Raw genomic sequence first — 20,766 nt, 5'->3', positions numbered from 1 at the left:
TTCCCCTGTAATCCCCCCACTGCTCTGCAGGTTACTATCAAGGGGGGATATTCAAACACTGAGAGGGGCAGCAGAAAAATGCGCAGCAAGATTTAAAATTTCCTGAAGGATTTTTAAATTGGGGCTGCAAAGGGAAAAATAATTTTACATATAGGTTGTAGTCTCCATTCTGCCCATTATCACCCTTCTCAGATAGTTTTTTTATGCAATAATTCAAGTAACCACATGTGTGAGCCTTTAAAAGAAAACGAATTTGGGGCAATTTTACATTTCTTTAATCTATTTACTTTTGATGTTTTATATCTGTTTCTTACTATCTACTGTACATATACAATCAACAGTATATAAAGTCCTCTGTCTCAATCAGGTTTGTATGCAAAAGTTAGCTTGGGCTATTTAGCTCAGTAAGCACCAAAACAGCTATGAATAGACAGGTGAACACTTGAAAAGAAACCCAGAGCGCCACCTTCTGGATAGAAATGAGCATATTCATAAGCAATATTTCATATGTTTTTCAGTAAACAAATAAATAAGAAGTGTATTTATTTAGTCCTGACCATAATAAGTAAGTACATATATACAGAACCACCATACATTACCTTTACAGCTAAATGTCAGGCAGGTATAAAAAGATCAAATAGATGCAGCTCTATATTCATTAATACATCATTAAATGTATGCTGTATTTTCTTAAATGCAAGCAGTGTGAGTACTTGAATTTGACTCAGTATCAGTCTCTTGCAATGCTGATAGGAGAGAGTAGAGTGACAAAATGTTGAACTTATGAGTCTGTTGCTTCTCCTGTCCAGTCAGAGACAGAGAAGGGATGAAACCTGTATTAGTATGGGTTTCCAAACAAAAAAAATGTATACTCCTAGGTGGACGCAGCATCGACTCGACACGTTGCAGCATTCTCCACTCAGAATTGAGCGATCAAACACCCTCGATCACTCAGGCTTTTGAAATTTACAAAGGTAGAAATTCTGAAACTGGATGAAAGATTTAGCTCTGGGAATCACTTTTTGAATGATAAATAGTGCATCTTAAATACAACTATATAGTTAAGACCAAAACGAGGGACAAATGAGGAGGAAAGAGGGACAGGGGGACTTTGTTCCAAATCAGGGACAGTCCCTCGAAATCAGTGACAGTTTGGAGCTATGTCTATAGGAGAAGTAGGGCCTTACTTCTCCTTTAACTGCAAAAAATCTGATCGTCTGCCCTGCCTGACAGACTTGTGCTGTATTGCAGAACTTTCTAAATCCTAGTATTACATAGACAGAAATTGAAATCCTGTGCTAGGTAAGCTATTCCTTTAAGAAAATGTCATCTGCATATTTAGCTGTTTACTTGCAGTTCAGCTTTAAGCTTACTTGTAGGGAAATGCAGTGGCAATGTGTATGGTGCACAAGGGCCCCAAGGGAGGTGGGGCCCACTGTGGTCTCACAAATCGCACAAGAAATGTGAGGAAATGCTGTTCTGTCCCCCTTTTGTGTCACTTGTCACAAGCGGCTACAGCAGAAATACTGTTTATGCTGCGGAGGGGCGTGTGCTAGAGCAGGCATGGGGAGTCGGGGTGCAGGGCTATGATTGACTGTTATTCGTTTATCTCTGTTTTCCTTCACCCTGGACTCTTCACAGTATTTGGGGTACTGCTGCTCTGGCTCACTTTTGACTTTTAAACTCTGTCGTAAGTGACACAGAGGTTAGTATTGATGCAGAGGTCAGTAGTAAGTGATGCAGAGTTCAGAGGTCAGCAATAGGTAATGCAGAGTTCAGAGATCAGCAATAGGTAAGGCGGAGTTCAGGAGTCAGGAGTAAGTAACACAGAGGTCAAAGTTTAGCAGTGACCCAGAGGTCATTAGTAAGTGATGCAGAGTTCAGGGGTCAATAGTAAGTGATGCAGTTTGGGGTAATTAGTAAGTGATGGAGAGTTCAGGGGTCAGTAGTAAGTGATGCAGAGTTCAGGGCTCAGTAGAAAGTGATACTGAGTTCAGAAGTCATTTGTAAGCAACTGCAAATTTAGGGGTCAGTAGTAAGTGACACAGAGTTCAGAGGTCAGTTGTAAGTGATTAAAAGTTCAGGGTTTAGTAGTAAGTGATGCAGAGTTCAGGGCTCAGTACTAAGTGATGCAGAGGTCAGGGATCAGTAGTAAGTAAGTCACCTACTACTAACCCCTGAACAGGTGCCCCAACATCTAATGCATGTGCATGGGAGCCAACGGTCCCTTTAGAAACGGCACAATCGTTGCGCCTTCTTCAGTGCGCATGTGATGATGACATCGGCGTCTGTATACTGCGCCAATGGCGTAAACGGCGCATGCGCTCTGAAGGAATGGCTACCCGTGTTGTTTCTTCAGAGCTGTGTTCTGTGACCAGAAGTGACGTCACGCGGCTCCAGCCAGTCACATAGCCGGAGTCCATGGACCTGGAAGGAAGACAGGCAAAGATGGATGCGTCCAGCGAGGACGATGAGGGCTTCGTTGGCAGGTAAGTTTCACATAATGTGCTAGTATGCAATGCATATGGGCACATTATGCCTTTACTTTGCAGGTAAGAAAAAAGAAGAAAATAAAAAACTGAGTTTACTTCCTCTTTAACAGGGGCACGGACAGCAATAAAAACTGACAAGCATTCTAATCCCTCTCCACTCTATCCAAAACTAAAAAAAAAAATTTTGCGTTTAGTTATACTTTAAGGTAAGAAACCTTCAGCCTTTAGAACCACTGTAAGGACTGGGGTTTTCTAAAAAAGAGGAACAAATATAAAAAAGGAAATAAAAATGTGAGAGGATGTGTGAGAACATGAACCTGCCAATCTACATACTGAGAATAGTATAATGACATAGAAAAGTTCAGCATCCGGCTGGAGTAGCAACCAGTTTTGCTGGTGTTTTGTTTTTAAGAGGGCGCCATTTTCACTGGGAGAATGAATGAACCATGTATGATTTGATTGATACGACACACACTGCGGGAAGCTAAAGAGGGGTGGGAGGTGTGTGGCTGGATGCAAAGGAAGTATGGACTGCAAGATGAAAAGGCAAAAAGGAGAGGGCCAGATTTCACTCCAGCATGACAGCGGGAAGGGCCACCTCACTAGAACCGTCCAAGTACATGTGTCTGAGACCTGGGGAATGTGGGGGATTTGTGTAAGTGGATGGTGGTATTCTTAAAAAAAGAACTGCACCCTTATCGTATAAATTACAGCAAAGGCACCTTTTTCATACTTGCCAACATTTATAAAAAATACACAGGGACACCTATTTTCACTGTGTCCAGCAAGCTGTTGTAGGTGGAGATTGTACTTTCACTGGGGGGGCATTCATTTGAAATGGTGTGGTTTTACATGAAGCATATCGTTAACCTAATGCCATACTTTAATTAAGGATATATAAGAGAGCTGTAGTTATGGGGCTAAAAAAAAATACAAAAGTAAACAATTAAAGTGTGCAGAGCAGTAAGAATTGGCAGAGAAAAGCTATGGAGTGTATGGTATGTAGCAGCAGGGCGATCAGTGAACAGTATGTAATGACAGGGCAACCAGTGAACAATATGTAATGACAGGGCAATCAGTGAACAGTATGTAGTAAGAGACTAGTGCAGTATGTAGTAGTAGTAGGGCAGTCAGTAACCAGTATGTAGTGGTAAAGCAGTGAGCATTATGCTGTGGCAGGGCAGTGAGCATTGTGTATTGGCAAGGCAGTCAGTGAGCAGTATGTAGTGAAAGAGTGGTTAGTGAGCAGTATGTAGTTGTGGGGCAGCCAGCAAGCAGTATGTAATATCAGGTTGGGGCAAAATGTAGTATCAGGTGAGGGCAGAATGCGGTATCAGGCTGGGACAGAATATAGTGTCAAAAGGAAAAACAAATTATAGTATTGTGCTAAAGTCAAACCATAAAATGTGCCACTCCTTATATAGTCCAAGAACCACGCTGTGAAACTAAGAAAGAAGGGATCTGGCAGCTCAAGGGTCTAGCAACTTTCATGAATCCACCAGGCAACAGACAAGCTGAGAAAACATAAAGGAAAAAGAAAGTGCAAACCCTAGCTGGCCACTTACAAGGAGCTGCGGGAAGATATACAGATGCCTTAAAAATGCTTTTCTGTCCTTTGTCTTTCCTTTTCCAGACTAGAGCAGAATGTAGTGTCAGGGTGCCCAGTCACTTATCACACAGGAGATGGAAGACTTCCTGGGCTGCTTCATACAGGCTCCTCCTCTGTCCCCATCTTCAGCTGGGGGATCGTCCAGAATAAAAAAGCCACCTGTGTAAGCCACACCTGGCGCCGCCCACCAACTTCACCTGCCTTAGGTGATTATTAGGGTAAGAACTAAAAAAAGCCCCCACTGGGCACCCATGATGACCGGATCATACCCCAATACATATTTAGCTGGGATAACAGGGACAGTCACTGTAGCTGTCCCCATGGCTAGGATCTCAGCACAAAGCCTGGTATAAAGCAGTGATTGCCCCGACAGATCCAGGACTGTTGGTAAGTATGCTTTACAAATGTTTTGTAATGGCAATCTACAAACCGATACTTATAGATAATTGTGGCCTTTTTATTTGTTGCATACCATATTTTTCTTTAACTTCTCATTCTTTTCACTGTAGCCATTTTCACTAAGGGCAGATTAATACATCCCCTTTACTTCCTGGAACTCTTGGTCTGCCTCCTTGAACATGTAACAGTGCACATTATCTAAAGGGGGAGGCATTGGTGATGTAGCCTTCCCAGGACATATCAATAAGGCCCTCATTAAGTCACCCTTGCCTCAAGAAAAGAGTAATTGTAAGTAAAAACTAAAATGCTGGCTTAACTATTGAGTGTAAGATTATGTCATATCAGCATGCAGAGCTACTGTACATGTTGATGTGATTTTTAGTTAAAGGGGTGACAGGGTCACTTTAAGTGGAAGCAATGGAATGAAAAGATTTAGTGAAAATGGGGGGACTGAGGGTGTGATTATGTAAAGATCAATAGGCTGTAGGGTGATTACATGACCTATGATAACTAAGGTGTTAAAGTGGATTGGGCCAATTGACTCTTGCAGATATTGTAGACTCTTGCTAAAATTGTAAGTTAATACTGAAAAGGTAAACTGGATGATCTGGGATGTATCACAGTTAAAGTAAGCAGCGCTAGATCTTATTCACAATGTATTGGGGCAGGATTGTGTTCCTGCTGAATGGTGGAGATGTATAATCAGTAAGGTGAATAAAGAGCTAAACCAGCTCCTTTGTAAGTGGGTGGTGGATGACATTTAGATATGATTGGTAAACTTGATTGATGTTGGCAGAACTTAAAAAATTTAATAACAGGTGGATGATAATCTAAGCTGTGACTAGTGTGGGGTTGGAAACTGTTATGCCCTGTACACATGGTTGGATTTTCCGTCGGAAAAGTGCGATCGGATTGTGTTGTCGGAAAATCCGATCGCGTGTGGGCTCCATCGGACCTTTTTTCGTCGGAATTTATAGTCCCGCTGTACGTGTTTTACGTCACCGCGTTCAGAACGATCGGATTTTCCAACAACTTTGTGCGACCATGTGTATGCAAAACAAGTTTGACCCAACATCCGTCAGAAAAAATCCATGGATTTTGTTGTCGGAATGTCCGATCAATGTCCGACCGTGTGTACAGGGCATTAGTGTATGGAATATGGAGACAGGTGTGGTGGGAAGCTATGGGTGGTCTGTGTGGGTAAGATAAATGTGGAGATCACACAAGATAAGAAGAACTTTGAGGGGGGAACAAGAGGATGGAGGAGAGGGAAAAGAAAAGGTAGGGTGGGAAGTGAGAGTGGAAGTTGTTAAAGGGTGAAAGGGGGAGAAGGAAAATGGGATATGTGATGATGTTAACCAAGTCTAACACACAAGTAAGACATAAAATGTATGCTATCAAAAATGTCTCTATTGCTTCATTCAATCCATCAAGGACAAGAGTTTTGGGGTCAAAGTTCCAGAGGTCTCACATTTGCAAACTCTTGTGAATTTGTTATAGGTCTTTGATTCAGTGATATGCTTGGTTATTGTTGCTGAGAGTGAACTAGGATCTTTGTTGTAGTACATCAAAAAGTGTCTGAACACACTGGGGTTGATTTACTAAAAGGCAAATAGGCTGCTTACTTTAAAAGGAAATTTGCACTTTGCGGTGAAATTTCCTCTTAGCTTAATGAATACCTAATCATGTGCAAGGGAAATTTAAAAAAAATGTTTTTCTTGCACACAATTGGATGATGGAAGTCAGTAGAGCTTCACCTCATTCACTCAGCTAAAGCTAAATTTCCTTGCAAAGCAAACATTTATTGGCACAGTGAACAGGTTGTCTGCATTTTTTTCAATCAACTCCACTGTGTTTCTTGAGTCCTAGTCAGATATTTGACCTGTGTTTGTTTAGTCTTGGAAGCAAAAATCTGAAAGCATTGTCCTACAAACTGAAGATTGCAGTGGCATCTGAAATCATAAATGACAAATTGTGAGGAACGGGTCAAAAACGATCTGATGGGCCATTACATGCCAATGTTGGTAAAGATGATGATGTCAGTCTCTTTTCTAGGGACTAGGGCAGGCATTTTGGAATACCACGCTGGAAGCAGCCTAACAGGTTTTGGGCCTATTTTTTCCTAGGAGAAATTCTTGTCTCCACATTGGAGACTTTACTGGGTGCTGGGTATCCTTCAGGGTAGGTGCTCTGCAGTACGTGATGCTTGTATGAGTGGATAAATCACTTTTCATTAAAGGACCTGCCTTCAAAATGTGCCATTAGAAGAAGGGAGAAGGGATTCCCGCTTTTTGGCATGCTCCTTCTACTAGGTCTTTTGAATATTGCTCTGCCATTAATCAGTCTTTGAGTTAAAGTTTGCCTCCAAGTTGCAATTTCTCCTTAAAGTGTTGCTAAAATACAACAGTAAAATCTGTCTGTATATGCAGAATAGCATACTTTTTATACTTATGTGGAACTTAAGTGAATAATCAATTGCATTGTGTAAAAAGGCTCTTTGATCTTGTATGCACAGATCTTCCCCCTCCTGCAGGGTCACTCTGGACTAGTCCAGATAAGAGACAGTCAGAGTAGTCCGGCTGAACATGCTCAGTTTGGTCTCTATTGCTGGGGAGAACATTTCCTGTTTGATCAGAGCTATTCAGGTCACATGGTATTGACCAGTGGCGGAACTACTGCCATAGCGACCCACGCAGGCGCTATGGGGCCCGCAGCCGAGTGGGGCCAGGGGAGGATGAGGAATACATACTGTACTTGCCAACTTTTTTTTTTTTTCCTTGTGGCACTGGTCATTTTGCAGAAGACCAGTTAAGGAAGAACCAAGAGGTGGAGCCCAGGTGGCAATGAAAGCGGCTGCTATAGAAATGGAGCTCCATCTTGCTACCCAGGCTCCGCCTCCTGGTTCTCTAAAAGGTGCAGAGACGAGCACAGTGAGTCCTGAGCGGCGCTGAGGCCCGAGGGAGAGTCCTGTGTCCCGGTGCCGCGCTATCCCTGTCTGACTGAGACTCAGTTGTCTCTCTCACTGGTTGCTTCCTATCGCATCGTACTGCCTGGAGAGTCAGTGACAGTCTGAGCAAGTAACTCTCCGGGCGGCTGCATAAATGGGGGGGCGGTACTCCTGGGGGGGTGAATTCTCCTGGGAGAGGTCTGTACTCCTGGGGAGGTAATTGTCCTGGGGGGGGTGAATTGTCCTGGGGGTCTGTACTTCTGGTGGGGTGAATGCTCCTGAGGGGGTCTGTACTCCTGGGGGTAAATTGTACTGGGGGGTCTGTACTCCTGGGGGGGGTAATTGTCCTGGGTGGTGAATTGTCCTGGGGAGGTCTGTACTTCTTGGGGGGGGTGAATGCTCCTGGGGGGGTCTGTACTGCTGGGGGGTAAATTGTCCTGGGGGGTCTGTACTCCTGGGGGGGTGAATTGTCCTGAGTGGGTCTGTACTCCTGGAGGGGGTCTGTACAGATGGAGGGGGTTGAGTTGTCCTGGGGGGGTCTGTACAGATGGGGCTGGTTTGTCCAGGGGGTCTGTACTGATGGAGGAGGGTCTATACTGATGGAGAGGGGTCTGTACTGAGGGAGGACTATGGGGGAAGGGAGGTAACGCCATGTTTTTCTGCACAGGGTGACACCAACCCTAGTGACGCCACTGGTAACTGGGGACAGCTGATGTAAGGTGGGACTCCACTGGGAATGCCTGATGTAAGGAGGGACTCTACTGGGGGCACCTGATGTATAGAGGGAATCTACTGGGGACACCTGATTTAAGGACGGATTCTGCTTGGAATGCCTGATATAAGGATGGACTCTGCTGGGAACACCAGATGGCATCTGGTGGCAGGCGACGTGGCAAGTGACACACTCGGGGCTCCCACTGATTCTGCATTATGGTGAGTTGAACTATTTCATTTTATATTACAATGTAATAATAGAAATAATGCGCTTTAATAATCCTGACACCATAACAACCATTGTGCCTTGATGATTGAAACGCTAACACCAGGTGTTTGGAATATCTTTATCTGTTGATTGTTTAACTTTCTGGAATACATACAGTATATTGCTATTGTGGTGTAGTATCTGGGCCTGTTGTCCCTCCATCCCTCTTTCCTTCTCTCTCCTTCCCTCTCTATCTTTCTTTCGTTCTTTCCTTCCTTCCTTCCTCCATGCCTCATTCATCTAAGACTCGAACCACCCCCCCTTTGAGCCACGCCCTTTAAGCCACACCTACTATTTAATTTAAGCCCCGACATATTTTTTTTGGGGGGGGGGCTGTTTGCAGGGGGGGGTTGTTTGCAGGGGAGGGGGGGCCCATACAACATTTTGCTATAGGGCCCTGTGATTTCTAGTTACAACCCTGGTATTAACATCACACATTTGGGCGTGTATACAGATCCTAAATGACAGCCCAGTCCCCCCCTCCTCCTCCATGCCCAGTAACTAAAAAAGTAGGTTGGATGTCACATCTTGATTGATGGATGATCCGCCTCCCATAACAGCATGAGAACACAGGCTGTAGTGGATTTCAAGAAGCAGTAATTCCCATAAACGAGTGAACACCACTGTACATGTTCTTGCAGTGTTCTTTTTTGACCTCTCCAAGCATCAGTTTAAGCCTATAGACGTGCATATTGAGGTCATAGATATTTCTAAACTTTTAAGAATACATTTATTTCCCAATTTCTAAATTCATTAATAATACAGGTCATGCCAAAGATGTGTTATGTTTTTTTATATTTGTGATCCTTCTTTCTCTCTTTCTGTGCCTTTTCTCTTTTTCTCTCTCTCGCCTGTCATCCTCATCCCACTTGGCTGACCACTGCCACTTTGCTAACACACTAACCCCTGTCATCCTCATCCTCCACCCACCTGATTCCCCACTACAACCTTGCTGACACCCCACCCCCTGTTATCCTCATGTTCACACCTGGCACCTCACTCATACCTTGCTAACACCCCACCTCCTGTCATCCTCATCTTCATCACACCTGGCAACCCACTGCAACCTTGCTAACACCCCACTCCCTGTCAACCCCATCACACCTGGCACCCCACTGATACCTTGCTAACACCCCAACCCTGTCATTCTCATCCTCATGTTCATCACACCTTACACCCCGCTGATACATTGCTACCACCCCACCCCCTGTCATCCTCATGTTCATCACACCTGGCACCCTACTGCAATCTTGCAAACACCCCACCCCCTGTCATCCTCATCTTCATCACACCTGCCACCTTGCTAACACACTACCCCCTGTTATCCTCCTATTACCTGGCACACCACTGCAACCTTCCTAACACACTACCCCCTGTCATCCTCATCCTTATCTTCATCACACCTGGCAACCCACTGCAACCTTGCTAACACCATACCCCCTGTCATCCTCATCTCATGTTCATCACACCTGGCACCCCACTGCACCCTTGCTCAGAACCTACTCACTGTCATCCTCATCTTTATCACACCTGGCACCCCAGTGCAACCTTGCTAACAACCTATCCCGTCATCCTCATCACACCTGGCACCCCACTTCAACCTTCCTAATACACTACCCCCTGTCATCCTCATGGCACCTGGCATGCCACTGTTACTTTGCTAACACCCTACCTCATGTCATCCTCATCCTCATCACACCTAGCAAACACTGCCGCATTGCTAACACCCTACCCCCTTTCATCCTCATCACACCTGGCACCCCACTGCCACCTTGGTAACACCCTACCTCCTGTCATCCTCATCACACCTGGCACCCCACTGCCGCCTTGCTAACACCTTACCCCCTGTCATCCTCATCAAACCTGGCACCCCACTGCTGCCTTGGTAACACCCTACCCTCTGTCATCTTCATCCCCCTATAACCCACTGCCAGCTTCCAAACACCTGCATTGGCAAAGCAGCTTATTCCAATGTTGAGGGGGTCTCTTCTCCACAAATGTGTGGTGGTGGATAACTTGGTCTGTGGATGGGAGCTTATTAAAATATGGAACACTATGTTAACAATAAAGATCACACCCCAGGTGATTGAATAAAGTGTTACTAAACCCACAACAGTAAAATCAGTCTGTACAGTATATGCAGTAAAGCATGCTTGTTATACCCCTTAGTTTGGAACCTAAGGGGTTAATCCTCTGCAAAAAGGCTGTTTGATCCTGTCTTCTCTGATAATCTCCTTCTTCCACAGACTCCAAAAAATAACCTAATATTTACAGAGTCCATGTAGTCAGGGTGCACAGTTTGGTGTGTATTGCTAGAGAGTTTTTTTCTTTTTCTTGGGAGGGTGCATGTGATCAGTACAGGGCCAATCAGCACTGTCCAGACATGTCCAGACAGAGGATCAGGGGTCTTAAAGCCTGATAGGACAATTGTGGGAGAAACGAAAACTCCTATAAGCTAACAGCACACACTAATAGAAGTCACAAGATTGCTTTAACTGCTATTCACAGCTGATAAAAAAAAAGGTATTTATCAGTTTATGTTTACGAAAAGTATTGCATTTCCATGTTCTGTGTGCTGTGGGAGACCAGATATACGGGCCTGAGGAAGGAGCATGCATGCTCCGAACGCAAAGCACCACCCGCTGACTCCGTTCCCGGATGTGACAACATCACGACACCATGGAGCATCCACGATCTACGTCCCAGCCTCCCGGAAGCGCTGTGTGCAACTGGACAGCTATAGGATTGATGATGGTTTCCACCGGCCCGTGAACCTTACACAATTTGGGGACCATGTGGATGAACCATTGTATTCTTATAATGCTGGAATAATACTGCTCCCATGTGAGTGTTTTTAATCCATTTACATTAAACTTATTGTAAAACACGCTGCATTTAGAGGACGCCGTTCTCTTTTCTTTAATCAATGTATAACAGCAGAGGATATTCCTGAGTATTTTTGTGCTCTTAGAGTTGCCAAAGTCATAAGATTGTGGTACATTTGTGCCTTTTCCAGCAAGCCCTGGGGTAAGCAACTACAGTGATTTAACCTTTGGTAGCTCTTGTAAACCGGGAAACGCAGCACTTTAGAACCTCCGCTTTATTGCCTTGACGCTTTGACGTACTTGGTGGACAGTATCTAGCACTTTCTACCTAGTGATTTTTCCATAAACAACCAACGGACTTTAAATATCACTAGTTCCAGTGAGTAATAGCAGGTGCATTAGCTGGCAGCTTTTATTTTCATACTGGTCTCTCTGTCTTGGACCCAGTAATATATGTAGCTGGGAGTGGGAAGAGAAAAGAAGAGGAAAAAGGGAATCCAGTACATTTTGGTGGTGACATTAATAGACGTTTTTTGGAAAGGAAGAGAAAAGGGGAGAAAATGTATTATTTTTTTTTTTCCTCTCATAGCCCTCTTTTCGTGATTCTGGTCTAGTGCTTTGCCATGAATAGCAACATGACTAGAAAGAAACAAGAGGAGCAGCCACACCAGGAGAATACTGGGTCCCAAGCAACACGGTCGGCAAAAGGGAACCAAGCTGCAGCTCCAGCCAAATTGGAGCGGTTTTCTCATACCCCTGGACAGTTGCCCAAAGGGTCCTAGCAGCCACAAGCAAAGGGTCAATCTGGACCTTCTTTGGATAGAAAAAGCCATGGCCAAATGCCTACGGTATCTACAGGTACAAAAACGGCGGGTAACAGTGGGTCAGAGGGCAAGACTCCGGGACCTGTAGTCGTGTTGGTCACCGATACTGCTCTAATACTACAGGAGGAACCAACACTGAAAGACGTACTCTGTGCTGTTAATGCATGTAAATGCTCATTGAACAGTCTTTGCGAACAAATAGGGGGAATTAAGGAAGAACTACTTTTAATGGGCCAGGAATTGCGAAGGACGTTGGAAAGGACAACTGCCCTAGAGGAGAGGCTAAATCTAATTGAAGATGATTTTTTTCCCTTAAAACAGAATGTTAAAGTAATAAGAGAACAAATGTGTCTTTATGCTTTAAAGATGGATGAAACGGAAAACAGGTCACGTAGGAGCAATGTGCGGTGGCGGGACTCCCAGAGCAGTGTGAAGGTCCCCACCCCATAGAGTTCCTAGAGAAGTTGTTTAAAGAAATATTTGGGGAGGATGCTTTTTCACCTCTCTTTGCAATAGAGAGAGCCTATAGAGTTCCCTCTAGAGCCCCGCCACTGGGTGGTTACCTTCAGTCAATACTTCTGAAGTTTTTCAACTATAAAGAGACCCTTTTAAGGAGAGCTAGAGAGATGGGGAACATTCTCTACAATGGAGTCAGGACATCATTGTACCCAGATTATTCCCCAGTTCTACAAAAGCATAGAGCAGAGTTTATAGCGATCAAATGTTCTCTGCAGAAGTATAAAATTACATATGCTTTGTTGTATCCAGCACGCTAGCGAATAACGGCCTTTGGGGGCACCCAGTTTTTTGATACACCTACAGATGCCGCAAGATGGCTGGAAGATAATAAGAAGAACTTATAGACTAACGATGGGGTTTGGGGGGGAGTGGGGAGGGGAGGGGTTTGTGTCCCATGTGTCTCAATTTGTTCTTGGCTTACAGGTTTTCATCTGTGGCTATAGGGTATTTTGTGTTAATTGGGGGTGGGAAGGGGGAGGCACATGAATGGTAGTAAATACAATGTGTGAGGTGGGTATCTTATTGTTTAAGATGTTCTGGATGGGTTTGATATTGGTGGGAGGTGGGTGGGGGGAGAAGTATGCAAAAGAAGGGAGAAAAATAAAACAACGCACAACACTGGATTGGTGTGAGTGGATGGAATGGGATGTGATATGGGAAATGGTCACACATAAAGCCTTTGGGGCTAGCCTAGTTAGGCATGGGGAAGGAGGGGGAGTAGGGGGGAAAGGTAGAGGGGGGGTTTGGGGGGGAAGTGCACTACAACTGTCACTATTTATACACTGGATTAAGATAAAATGCATAAAAGAAGCAAATCGGATAATGTCACTAAACTGGAAATCCATAAAAGAGAATTCACTCATAGATCAATTATTAGTTAATAAGTATGTAGGGAATATCTTTCAAGGTCTAATGGTAGCAAGATGGTCCTTTTTTGTTTTTGTTTTTTTTTGTTTTTTTTTTGGACAAAATTGGAAAATCACAATAAAGAACTCACAAACAGATCAAATACTTGGAGATAAAAATGATGGGAATATGAGTCAAGGAGTAGCCCAAGTAGGTTGGCCCTTTTTTCAGGATATTCCCTCTTGTTCCACTTTCCCGCTATTTTTTTTCTTCCTCTCTCTTAGGGTTGTTTTTTTTTTCCCTCCACTTATATATACTATATTTTGTTTTTTTTGATGCAGCCCAGAACATTTAAGATAGGTTCCTGGAATGTCAGGGGATTGGGCAACCCAGTTAAAAAAGTCACTGTCCTCTCTACGTTGGAGACATATGGAGTGGACCTGGTCTGACTGCATGACACACTTCATGAAGGACACTATTGCACAATTCTGCAGTAGAAAATTTAAGTATCAACACCATTCAGTTTATTCCTCTTACTCCAGGGGGGTGAGCATAATGGTGAGGAATGGGGTGTCTTTCTCTTGCAGGGAAATCAGTATAGATAAACAAGGTTGCTATGTGTTTTTTGTACTGTTTAATAGAAGACAAGCTATACAGTATGTGCTGGCAAACCTTTATATTCCCCCCCCCTTTTAGACTGGAGATCCTATACAAATTAATGGAATTCTCAGCTGATAAAGAAGGAACTCTGGTTATAGTGGTGGGGGACTTTAACAAGGTTCTTGATAAGAGACTAGATAGGGTCTCAGAGAGTCGCCTACCCCAATTTCTGGAAGAGGTGGGACTGTGCAAAATCTGGAGATCCCGGAATCCAAAAAAGCAGCAGTATTCCTGCTTTTCCAGTTCATACACAACATTATCTAGAATAGACATGGCCCTTGGAAACGAGGAAGCACAGTCGATAGTAAAAAATATAGTATATGGCCCAAGGGGGGTGTCGGATCATTCACCTTTAGTGCTGACGATGTACACTGGGATCCAAGATCCCCCGAGAGATTGGAAAATAAGCCCATTCTGGCTGGAATTAATGGGAGAACCGACTGAGGTTATAGTTAAATTGAAATAATTTGTGGCATTTAATGCAGGTACAGCATCGACAGAGGTGGTGTGGGATGCCCTGAAGGCTTTTTTTTAGGGGATTGTTAATTTCAGCAGATCACAAAGATTAAGAGAAGGTCCCCGGAATGGGAGGAGAGTATTAGGAAGGAAGTGTTGCTGTCAGAAAAACAATACGTGGAAGATCCAACCCCAGAGAGTCAGAGGAGGGGGCTTAATAAACAACAGGAGTATACAATAGCCGTAATTAGGAAGGTGGAGAACAAGCATCTCTTTCAGAAACAGTGTGCTTATGGCGAAGGGGAGAGTGTGGGACGTATGCTCGCACTTTTGGTTAAAACCAATACCTCCCCATCGACAATTGCGGCTGTCAGGATGCCAAGGGGAGAGAGCTCCGCTCAGACATCAGTGATTATAGATACATTCAGACAATACTATGCAAACTTGTATAAATCAAAAGGGGAGGAAGTGATGGGAGAAATTGATACTTTTTTGGGGAAAATAGAGGTACCGGCTCTCTCAGAGAGGGATAGAGGTAAAATGGAAGCCCCTATAATGCTAGAGGAGTTGCAGCAGGCAATAGCTAGGATGGCCAATCAGAGATTTTCTGGGCCGGATGGACTCTCAATAGAGATCTACAGGTGGTATGGAGAGGTGTTGTTCCCAGAGTTGCTAAAGACATTGGGGGGCGGCAGTTGAGGGGAGGCTGCCCACCTCAATGAAGGAGGCCACAATAATAGTATTGCAGAAGGAGGGGGAAAGACCAGTTGGACACATTCTCTTATAGGCCTATATCATTACTGTGCTCGGATGTCAAAATACTAACAAGGGTGTTGGCAGCTAGGATGAATAAATGCATTTAGAATCTTATACACTCACATCAATCTGGGTTTATCCCCAACAGATCCACCAGCACTAACATTAGGAGTGTGTATTTGAAGCTGTCTTGTCCTTGGATGCCGCCAAGGCTGTTGATAGCCTGGAGTGGGATTATCTGTGGCGGGTCTTGGAGAAATTTGGGCTTGGTCCCACTTTTATTGGTTGGGTAAAAACACTTTACAATGCTCCGAGTGCTAAGATAAAAAACTAATAATTTATACTCAGAATCAATTCAGCTTGAGAGAGGGACAAGACAGGGGTGTCCCTTATCACCTTTGCACTTCGCACTTGCAATGGAGACACTAGCAATTGCGACTAGAGCAACGACAGGGATGCAGGGATTCAAGAGGAAGGCGAGGGAGGACAAGATTGCATTATATGCAGACCACGTCCTATTCTTTCTTGGCGACACTGATTCATCTTTGTCTGTGGTAATGAACATAGTTGAGGAATTTGGATGGTTGTGGGGCCTGGTAATAAATTGGGAAAAATCCGCACTTATGCCGGTAGATCCATTAAGAAGCCCTATGCCGGTTAGAATCCCCCAGATAAAAATGGTTGACAGGATGAAGCATCTACAGTAGGGATATGGTTGTCGAGGGACCCAGGTCAATACATTAATAACAACTTAGTCCCACTTTTGCTCAAGCGTAAGTGCGAAATATGGAGCCGTTTCCTTCTGTCTGTGGCGGCGCAAAGTAACCTGATTAAAATGATTTGGATGCCACAATTATTGTATCTCTTGCGTAATTCCCCAGTCTGGATAGGAAAGGAATGGTTTAAGAAAACTGGGCCCCTTTTTAGGGAATTAATCTAGAAGAAGGGCCATGCTAGGATTATGCTGCATACACACGATCGGACTTCTCGTCGGAAAAAGATTTGATGGCTTTTCCGACAGGATTCCGCTCAAGCTTGCCTTGTATACACACGGTCACACAAAAGTTTGCTGAACTTCCGACCGTCAAGAACGTGGTGACGTACAACACTACGATGAGCCGAGAACATGAAGTTCAATGCTTCCGAGCATGCATCGAATTGTTTCCGAGCATGCGTAGGAATTTTGCGCGTCGGAATTGCTACAGACGAGGCATTTTCGGATAGGAACTTTTCAGACTGAAAAATTGAGAACATGCTCTCAATCTTTTGCTGGCTGGAATTCAGCCATAAAAAGTCTGATGAAGCATACACATGGTCACATTTTCCGATGAAAAGCTCTCATCGGTCTTTTGCTGGCCGAATTTCCGATCGTGTGTACGCGGCATAAGTCTACAAACATTGCAGTTGCCAACAAATGAGGGAGGAATGGCTGTTCCACATCCTCGCAGCTATTTTCTGGCTGCCCAGCTGCAGCATCTAGGGGATGTACTATACCGAGAGGGGGAAATGAAGGGGATAAAGAGAGGTGGTTCACAAGTGGAGATAAAGTTGTAACCTTGCACTGACATATTAGAGTGAAGAGAAGTAGACGAGGGGGGGGCGTCGCCCCCATGCGTGGACACAGTTAGACTCCCAGATGGGGTGTCTGTGAGTGGGGACGGTGACCCGGCGACTGGGATTAAGAAAACATTTTATGTGTAAGGTTTAAATATGATTTTGGGTACATTAATGGAATTATGTAATTACCTCATCGTTTACATTTTAAGGTATATTAAGCTATGTTATGGCCTCCGTCTCTTCTGTTGTTGGTAGTTTTTTTGTATATGTGAAAACCTCAATAAAAGAATTATTGAATTTAAAAAAAAAAAACATTTTGAAATAATTCTTAGTTGAAATTTTGCCATCTGCATTCCATTCTAGTGTAGCTTGTAAATATTTAGTAGTCGTGGGTCGTGAACATGAGGCCACATGAGCTGTTGTTTAGGTATTGGGGTAAAAATATTCGAGGGGTCACTTTCCCAAATGAAAATGAAATCTTCAATGTAATACTTGTAAAAGATGATGTTACTGCAAACAGGATATTTTGAAGACAGAATAAGGTAGTGTTACCATGCTTAGATATATAGAGTGTGTTAGCATAACTGGGTGCAAGATGCGTGCCCATAGCTGTTCCACACCATAGTGAAGCACCACCTTTTTGCCTTCTCGGGGAGATGTAGATTTCACAGCAGGAAGTCGAGGCGTTTCTCACACATTCGTATGCTGAAACTGCCTGTGGTGATATGTATAAGTAAACTGAATGGACATCTGTAATGCTTCTTGGGTCACCTTTGTAGTCATTGATTGTTCTTACCTGTTGTGTGAAGCTGCTCTTTAAAATATCTCATGTATAATGTTAGCTCCTTGCCACTGAGAAATTGTAGAAGGAGATAGTTATGTTTATCTGCTGTCATCTAGGGATTTTTCTATGTGCCCACCATCAACAAGGCACAATGGAAAATTCACATAGTAATGGAAGGGAACTATACGGGCAATACAAACTATTTATGAAAGTGATCATTTTCTATCCTGATTTGGTTATATACAGTAGTTCATTACAAAGTAAGGAGATGGTGATCTCTTTAAGCAAATTAAAGCTAGAGGTTGAGATTAGAGATTGGGGATCTCCAAAAGGAAAAGTAATGGAGATCTAGGTCTGAACACAGTTATGGAAGACATGGAACTTACAGCGTGAATTGAAATCATGAAAGAGTCCATACATAGTTACATAGTTACATAGTGTCAGGGCTGGGCTCAGCCCTTCCTTCTCTGAGCTGGCTGCTCAGCTGTCGGCTAATTACTAGCTCCCATCTCTCTCCACAGTTACCCAGCTGTTGATGATCCTGCTCATCAGTCCTGCCTACTTAAGCCGTCCTATCCAGAGGAGCTCTGCCTTCGCCTTGGTCACATCACAAGAAACTATCTCCTGCGTTCCTGTTTAAAGACTGGCTTTGCTGACATCCCTTCTGGCTCCAGATCCTGCTTGCTATTCCACTACTTTGATCCCTGACTTCTGCTTGGCTGACTATCCGTTCAGGTTACTGAACTTTGGCTATGTTTTTTACTACGTTTGTTCTTTTTACATTTATTATTAAACGAATGTGATTTAACTGTACTTCTGTCTCGGTCTGATTTCATTGTTTCTTACACATAGTAGGGGAGGTTGAAAAAAGTCCATCAAGTCCAACCTATGTGTATGATTTTATGTCAGTATTGCATTGTATATCCCTGTATGTTGTGGTCGTTCAGGTGCTTATCTAATAGTCTTTTGAATTTATCAATGCTCCCTGCTGAAACCACTGCCTGTGGAAGAGAATTCCACATCCTTACCGCTCTTACAGTAAAGAACCCTCTACGCAGTTTAAGGTTAAACCGCTTTCTTCTAATTTTAGTGAATGTCTGCGTGTCTTATTAAATTCCCTTTCACGGAAAAGTTTTGTCCCTACTGTGGGGTCACCAGTACGGTATTTGTACATTGAAATCATATCCCCTTTCAAGCGTCTCTTCTCCAGAGTTAATAAGTTAAGTACTCATAACCTTTTTTCATAGCTAATGTCCTCCAGTCCCATGATTAGTTTTGTTGCCCTTCTCCGAACTCTCTCCAGTTCCAGCACATCCTTCCTTAAGACTGGTGCCCAGAACTGGATGTCATACTCCAGGTTCGGCTGGACCAGAGTCTTGTAGAATGGGAGAATTATTGTTTTATCTCTGGAGTTAATCCTCTTTTCAATGCATGCCAATATTCTGTTTGCTTTACTTGCAGCAGCTTGGCATTGCATGCCATTGCTGAACCTGTCATCTACAAGGACCCCCAGGTCCTTTTCCATCCTAGATTCCCCCAGAGGTTCTCCCCCCCAGTGAGTAGATTGCATTCATATTTTTGCCACCCAAATGCATTATTTTACATTTTTCTACATTAAACCTCATTTGCCATGTAGTTGCCCACCCCGTTAATTTGTTCAGATCTTCTTGCAAGGTTTCCACATCCTTCAGGGAAGCTATTGCCTTGCTTAGCTTAGTATCATCTGCAAATACAGAGATTGAGCTGTTTATCCTATCCTACAGTTTGTTTATGAATAAATTAAATAGGATTAGTCCCAGGAGAGAACCCTGGGGGACCCCACTTTCCACCCCGGACCATTCCGAGTACTCCCTATTTATCACTACCCTCTGAACTCGCCCCTGTAGCCAGTTTTTAATCCATGCCCTCACCCTATGGTCCATGCCAATGAACCTTACTTTGTACAATAAACGTTTATGGGGAACTGTGTCAAATGCTTTTGCAAAATCCAAATACACCACGTCTACGGGCCTTCCTTTATCTGGATGGCAGCTCACCTCCTCATAGAAGGTTAATAGATTGGTTTGGCAATAATGATTCTTAATGAATCCATGCTGATTACTGCTAATGATTAGGGATAAACCGAACACCCCCCGGTTCGGTTCACACCAGAACAGGCAAAACATTCGGAAGAACACATGGGTACCATTAAAGTCTATGGGACACTAATATGAAAAATCAAAAGTGCTAATTTTAAAGGCTTATATGCAAGTTATTGTCATAAAAAGTGTTTGGGGATCCGGGTCCTGCCCCAGGGGACATGTATCAATGCAAGTTTTTTTTAAAAACGGACGTTTTTTCGGGAGCAGTGATTTTTTTTAATGCTTAAAGTGAAACAATGAAAATGAAATATTCTTTTAAATATCGTGCCTGGGTGGTGTCTATGGTATGCCTGTAAAGTGGCACATCCCCTGTTTAGAACAGTGCCACAGCAAAATGTCATTTCTAAAGGAAAAATTGTCATTTAAAACTGATCGCGGCTGTAATAAATTGTCGGATCTCGGACAATTCCGAGACCAGACAACCTGAACCCCGAACCAAATTTTAAAGAAAATGGTGTAGGGGTCCCCCCAAAATCCATACCAAACCCTTATCCGAGCACGCAACCTGGCAGGCCGCAGGAAAAGAGGGGGGGGCAAGAGAGGGCCCCCCTCCTGAACCAGACCAGGCCACATGCCCTCAACATGGGGAGGGTGCTTTGGAGTAGCCCCCCCAAAGCACCTTGATCCCATGTGGATGGGGAGAAGGGCCACATCCCCACAACCCTTGCCCAGTGGTTGTGCAGGTACGCAGGCAGAGGGCTTATCGGAATCTGGAAACCCCCTTTAACAAGGGGACCCCAGATCCTGGCCCCCCATGTGAATTAGTAACGAGGGGTACATTGTACCCTTACCATTTCACAAAAAAAGTGTCAAATATGGTAAAAAAGACAAGAGACAGCTTGGGCCAATCCTTTATTAAAAAATAAAAAAATAAAAATGTCCAGCGATGTAAATTCACGCCGCCCGAGAGACCAAAAAAAAAAAAAAAGCCGCAACCGTTCCGCCTCTGCTGGGTGACAGTTCTTATAT

This window comes from Aquarana catesbeiana, linkage group LG07 (genome assembly GCF_042186555.1).
Source record: "Aquarana catesbeiana isolate 2022-GZ linkage group LG07, ASM4218655v1, whole genome shotgun sequence".
Taxonomy (NCBI): domain Eukaryota; kingdom Metazoa; phylum Chordata; class Amphibia; order Anura; family Ranidae; genus Aquarana; species Aquarana catesbeiana.
The sequence above is the reverse complement of the archived record's forward strand: the minus strand, read 5'-3'. Positions refer to the sequence as shown.